Source organism: Lepisosteus oculatus, chromosome 20, assembly GCF_040954835.1.
Source record: "Lepisosteus oculatus isolate fLepOcu1 chromosome 20, fLepOcu1.hap2, whole genome shotgun sequence".
Lineage (NCBI taxonomy): Eukaryota > Metazoa > Chordata > Actinopteri > Semionotiformes > Lepisosteidae > Lepisosteus > Lepisosteus oculatus.
The window spans coordinates 10,166,641-10,173,298 of record NC_090715.1 but is presented as its reverse complement, the minus strand read 5'-3'; the positions used below and the strand labels follow the sequence as shown (position 1 = coordinate 10,173,298).

Here is a 6,658-nt window from a genome sequence, read left to right as displayed (position 1 = left end):
TTCTTGAATCAAAACTAATTTCAATCTCCACTGTTCTATACTGAGGAGATTTTGCTTCTTCAACCTGTCCATACACATATGACAATATAATATTAACAGAATAGTCATTATTTTCAATCTACTTTGAGATCTTTCTAAGGATAGGATATCTTTTCTGTGGTATCATGACCAAAACTGAAGTTTTTAAATGTGGTCTTACTAGAGCATTGTAAAGCTTAAACATAGCTTCGTTGGTTTCAAATTCCTTAATTTTTGCATCCAAGAAATCTCTTTGCTTTTTTTATAGCTTCCCTATATGGTCTTGATGAGGACCTTGCTGTCAACAGTCTGTACATACCCTTGCTAAGTGAGAATTACAGTATATCCTAGTTATGCATCTATGAATAATCCAATTTCCTTAAATATGACTGGGAAAACACAGGTGTGCTGGTAATTGGTTTCTAGTTACCCTAGCTCCTACTAGCAAAACACTAGAATGTTTATTATATCAGTACAGTCTTTTATTATTAATCCCATATTAACTCATAACCTATTTATTTCTGCTTTTACAGTTCTTTAACTGTAGAAGTAGTGGTAAAATGCTTTGCCAATCCAACTATCGCCAAAACTTAAATGTCTTATCTCATAACCAGCAGGCTAAATTAACTTGTTGGTGAGTACATCAATTTTATAAACCATGGTAGTGCTGAGTGTATAGTTCTCCCCATAGACAGGATGTATAAACTACAAACACTGGTATAAAAGGGATGTCTACATTCACAGACAGAACAGTGCATTTCCCACAGGTACAGACGTGGAAGATGATACATCTGTTTGACTTCAATTTTTGACTAATTCTTCTGAGCTATCAGTTTAACAGTGTGACCATTCATTTACCACCAAGCACTGAGTTTAATAAGCCATATGTAGCTTTCAACTTTGAAAGAATATGTACCTTTGAAGACATATGAATTAACATTAAAGATTCTTTTGTGTGTTAAATGTTTTAATCCAGAAATGTAGACAGTTCATACCAAGTTAATACAGTCCTTAAATCCGGAAACCGTTGAGCAAGTCAAATTTGACAAAAGTCAGATTTCATTCCTGAGCTACGTCCGTGTTTATTCTACATTGTGATGGTAGTTGGATCCTATCCTATTCCATAGACTACTGAACTCACATGAACACATTTTGTAATATAATGAAGGCACTGCATTCAGCAATAAAATGAAAAGAAAATCATTCATGGATTAAATAGTGGACATTATTTAAGGGAATGGTAGTTATGGACACACGAGACAAGCTCCAAGTCATTCCTACTTAAGTATGCAATGTCATAAGAAATCTCGCAAATCTGATTTTTTACAGTGGTTTATGTAAAGTCTAATTTACATAATTCAGGTGTAGTGCAACCCAGGGAGTGTCCGTATTTTCTCCAGTACAGCAAAGGTTTCAGAGGCTGGGAAGTGGGGGCTTGGGTGCTGTGGGATTAGGAAAAAAACTAGGTTTGGAACCCCTATTAACAGCCCTTTTCAGCAGGTCTCCTACAGTAAAATAAAAACAGGGGTGTTTTCTGAATGGGGTTTACAGTATATTATCTTTCGGCTAGAGCAAGCATATACTATCAGATTCCAGCAGCAGAAACAAAGTGGCAGCCCTGCAATCAAAGGTATAAAACAACCGCAAGTTACAAAATACAGGATTTGTAACAGAAGGTTTATGATGGGCAAGAAGTTTGACTGCATGTCACAGGATAGTCACCTTTTTTTTTTTGCAAACGATGTTCTCGGTCACAGCTACAGTAGTTTGAAATGTGTTCAATCCACCACCGTTGAAAGAGTCTTCTATTATGCTCAGGTCTGTTGGTTAAAAAACATTTTAATTGAGCCAAACTTTTGAAAGTTTGCCTACTCCTACCACACTCTGCATCCTGCATGAACCCATGAAAAAAAGCAATGCACACACGCGAAATTGAAACAGCTCATGTCCAGTCATATTTTCTTTCATTTGCTTTTCTAATTAACTGAACAATTTTCCTGTACAGATTATATAACAGAAACATCCCTGGTCCAGAAGCATGGGCCAAGTTAATAATGTGGGGCACCAGTTAAGTCACAGCTTGGAGCGTTCTGCCCTGCCATTTCATGCCAATGTCAGCATGCTTGATTGAGCAGACCAGGGCTCCCAATTAGATCGCAGCATGTAATTGTGTCGTGTGGGGGGGGGGGGGGGGGGCTGTCTGTTGGGATGTAGGGTCTCGTTCGCTTTCCTCAGGCAGTGAACGTCACTATTCATTTTCATATCCCCTGACATCTCCATAGTAAGGAAAGGGGCAGGTGCATTCCCAGACCCCAAATTAGGTCAATTCAGTGTCACACATGGGAGGAAATCAAAAAAGAAAGTCAAAAAAGAAGCAAGGAAAGAAAAAAAGAAATGTGCCAATCATTTCCCATGTGGAGCTGATTTCTACTCATTACAATCACTCGGTCTTTTGACAGAAAGCGTATTTACAGGTGAGCTGACATCTGAAACGCAGCTGCAGGGAGAGATGTCAAGACACGGCAGTGGAGCCGAGTTTACCCAGAGCGTGTGGAACTCCGTCGGTACGGCTTGACACAGACAGGGCTCCCTGGGATTCTCAGAAAACCGAATATCACAAGATGAAGCAGGTCAGGAGAAAACGACACCGGTCCTCACTTTTGTTGAGTGTCAAGTGAAGGCTCACAGTCAAATCCTAGTCTTACAGCATGTAAGAAACACTAAATTCAGAGAGAGAACCAAGTATCAAACATATTAGGTATTGTTTCAATCCAGCTGTTTGCCACAAAAAAAGTTTGTTACACATAAAACTAATATTAAACCACCACTGTAAACTTCCCAGTATCACAGACACAATGAGGACAGCCTAATGAAAACAGATCTAATCCAGACATCCTCACCCTCACTTTTAATGAAACTTTTATTTTTTGCACGATAAACTCCTTTATCCTTATGGGAGGAAAAATTAAGTGTTAACATTTCACGGTCACTGACGTGTTTTTTATACCCCCGCAAAAAGAAACACAAACTTGCTCTTCAGTGCCCTTACAGAGGCTAAAGCATGTAAGAAATACTTCAATATTCTGACCTACATGGAAGGCAGGAATTGCCAGGGCCTCGTGCTGTGAGAAAGGCCTGGTCTCATCAGCAGAGTAGCTCCTGATTATAATTGCTTCAGACTAGGCTTGTGTCTTCTTAATCCTTGCATGTTAATACCCCCTCAGTAATGTTCTCCTGCCTAATGGATACACAGTGAGAAACATTTTCAACTGCATTACCTCTTATTGAGTTACAGTGCCCTACCGCTCTAAATAACATAAATTTAATTGATCCAGTCTATAAAAATCCAGGAGCGCTGTGAACAGCCCGTTTCATGTATTTACTTATTTATTTACTCAGCTTCCTCAACTCAAGCAGGCCTGTCCCTGCATGTGGCGGGAGGAAATTAGGTTTATTCACCAGCTACGGAAAAAAAAATGAAAAAGGAAAAGTAATTCAAAGGCTTCGAAATTAGATCAATGGCACAACAATCAATCAAAGCCGGGCGCTTCAACTGTCAGGCTTTCAACCAGATTTGAAATCAACCTTTAAAACAGCGGGCCACTGCTACACACCTCTGACAGGCCACACACTGAGGGGGACAAGGAGGGTGAAGGAGGGAGGAAGCCCCGGAGTACCGTGAGAGGCACAGGCGCCAGAAGTCACTTCCCAGCCCTTCCAACCTTCCCTTTGTTTACAAGTAAATACCGAGGGAGCAAGGGAAACAAGTTGCTTATGCTGTAACTGTTCGATATTTTAACAACATCTGAGCCACTGAAGAAGCCTATTTAAAATGACAGTCATTGGAATGGTATTTGAATGGACAAAATGCCCGGCCATAATGGAAGCCATGATAGGAATGTTACTGCTGGTAGAGAACACATTTTTGGACAAATATACTGGAGGCACACAAAATGAAAAAAGCTTTAGGCAATGGCTTTAAATGCTGAAGAAAGAGATGACAAAGAAAATGTCAGCAGGGGTGATTTTTTAAATTAAACTGTTCTTTAGAATGGGTTTTTACGTACACACAGTGTCTGTTGATGAATTTACGCGAGACAACAAATGTAACACAATAGAGGTGTGCTCTACAAAAACTTTAAGGAGAAACGCAATGAGAAACTGGATAGAAAACCTTCCAAAACAGCATGTTCTGGTAGTTTTGTTTCAGAAGATTTACTTTTGCTGGACTATACGTAATGGTGAAAAGAATCTTCAGTGAAATAAATGCTTAGACTTACAAGCATCATATTTCCCTGCACTGAATAATAACGCTGTATGAAAGAAGACAGAGAAAAGACAGTAACAGTTAGTGACCTTGTCTCTTATTGAGAGACCTTTGCACACTTAGCTTTAACCTTCTCAAGCTTGTTAATTGTGTAACACCCAGGCTGAAGCTTCTTTTAATTAAATTCGGAGATAGACCAAGGTGCATTCAATTCTAAAGAACCATAAATTCATTAAGACTACAGTGTAATCATGCTAGTTTGGAATTACATTTCTAAGCAAAAATGATTATGGCTTCTTAGATATAAGAAAAGTATGAACAGTACAGTTATTGCTATGGTTTGAGAACATTTTGAGGTAAAAATTAAAATGTAATGTTTTAGGGTAATGTTGTACCCTTCATAAAATTAATTTCTCATTTAGAGTCAGAAGAGAGGGCAGAGGGCCAAGTCAGAATGAATAAAGCACTCGTTAAGACTTAAAGGCTTATAGGAAAATTAATAATACACAGAAAATGCTAAAATAAGAACATTTAGTGTCTGAGTTCCTCAGTAGGGAGTATTACCCTTTTTCCCTGGAAAGCAGATGAAGTGGTCATAGAGTTTCCTCCAAGCACCAGTCGATGCCCTCTGGCTGTAGTCTTGTCTTCCCGTTTCCTCTGCTTTCTGTGTCTTCCCTGAGGAATAGGTGGGCTTATAAAGTCCACAAGTGATCCAAGCCCACCAATCAAACCTGACATAGTACATTGATGTATTAGGCAAATGTGGTTTTCATTACATTAAGCAGCATATACTATACAGTTCAGGTATTGTGCACTCAAACAAAGGATTGGTTAGATCCATTCAAAACATTCAGTAACGTCATTAAAAGCCAATGGATACAAGGTAAAATGCAAGGAAAATACGATGTCATAAGAATACAGTATGAAAATAAGAATAGAGTATGAAAATATATTGCTTGCTTGTCAAAGTTTCTGAACTAAAAAGGAAGAAATCCTTGCAGTGCAATTAACATATCAACAATACAAACTGATATTATTTTTATTTTAAATCTACAGATTTGAGCATGCATTTCTGAAGCACACACTACAGTAATATACCTAAGCCACAATTTGGAGTTCAACTAGAGTGAATTCTACTGCGGGCCTGGTGCACAGTGTAAAACAATGAGTGCGCGCTCGCTTCGAAGCCACAGTTGGTTAGTGAACATTACTGTAGATGGCCGTATCATCAGGTGACAGATAATGGCAAACCTTTTACTGTAGGAAAGATGAGCTCATTTGGCAGAGCAGGTCATACTGTACACGTACGCCTTACGTTATTGAAACGTTAGGCCGAGCCATTTAATAGTATTATTTATTTGCAAAGGTTTTGCGTCTAAAACGCAGTTAGCATTTTGTATTCACTAGTTTTCAGTTGAGCAAAACTTAACTGTACTCATTAACCGAGAACATCACAACCATTTGAAAAGATTGCGCACGACATACATCTCTATCCTGTTACAAATACGGCTGTCGTTTAGCAACTAGAGAAAATAATCATCTGCATACACCCTGACCTCGCTCTACGACCGCTTAGTTCGTATTATTACATAATTGTATCAAATATTTTAATTTAGTACCCGTTTTTTCACTGTGCGACAGTCATTTCCCCCACAACATAGACGCTTCACTTTGCAATCGCCTTCTTTGTAATACTGTAGCTCTTGCTTCGTAATCAATAAACATTAAACAAACACATTATTTTAAACACGAAGATAGCTAAACGTTTTGCTACTCAATGTGACAAAAGCAAATAAAATATTAGATACAAACCTCGTGGCTGTAAAACTTGATAGGATAGGCAGGATCAAACGGTCAAAATATATTGTCATTGCCTTGAATTTAGCTGCACTATGCAGGTGTTCAACAATTTACTTTCATTACAGATTTTGGCTGAACTTCTCTACTAAGTAAAACGGGCAAATTATCGTGAACATGCAATTATCTCCATTACTCTTATGGTAGTAACAATGTGAAATATTGGGCAATTTTCTTGACCCCGGAACGAATCGTAAACCTTTACAAGGGATGGAAACCTAATTTTCGTTGAGCGAAATTTCACCCTACACAGTTTCCGAGGACCTTCGCAGATTGAGGGATAGTTTATATGTGTATCAAGTGGTAAATTACTAAACTGAAATGTGAGTTATATTTAAGAGCCCTGATCAAGTCACCTGTAAACTCTGTTTAAGGGACTGATAACCCTTAACAACGCACTTGCGATGATAAAAGCAGCTGTTTCCTGTTTCCTAATCACTTAGTTTAGTGTTTAACAGAGAAACAATCTGCAAAAAACAAAAACAAAGTTGAAGGCACATTGCATGGAAAAAAAGG

The 6,658-nt window shown here is 38.4% G+C and overlaps 1 long non-coding RNA gene across 1 annotated transcript; it reads right to left on the bottom strand.

Moving 5' to 3' along the window:
* Positions 1-1,011: 1,011 nt before the first annotated feature.
* On the bottom strand, positions 1,012-6,375 carry LOC138224373 (uncharacterized). Its single transcript, XR_011182847.1, has 3 exons — positions 6,098-6,375; positions 4,850-5,016; positions 1,012-1,838 (listed from the first exon to the last, which is right to left on the bottom strand). It is a non-coding gene; the product is annotated as an uncharacterized lncRNA (long non-coding RNA).
* Positions 6,376-6,658: the final 283 nt, after the last annotated feature.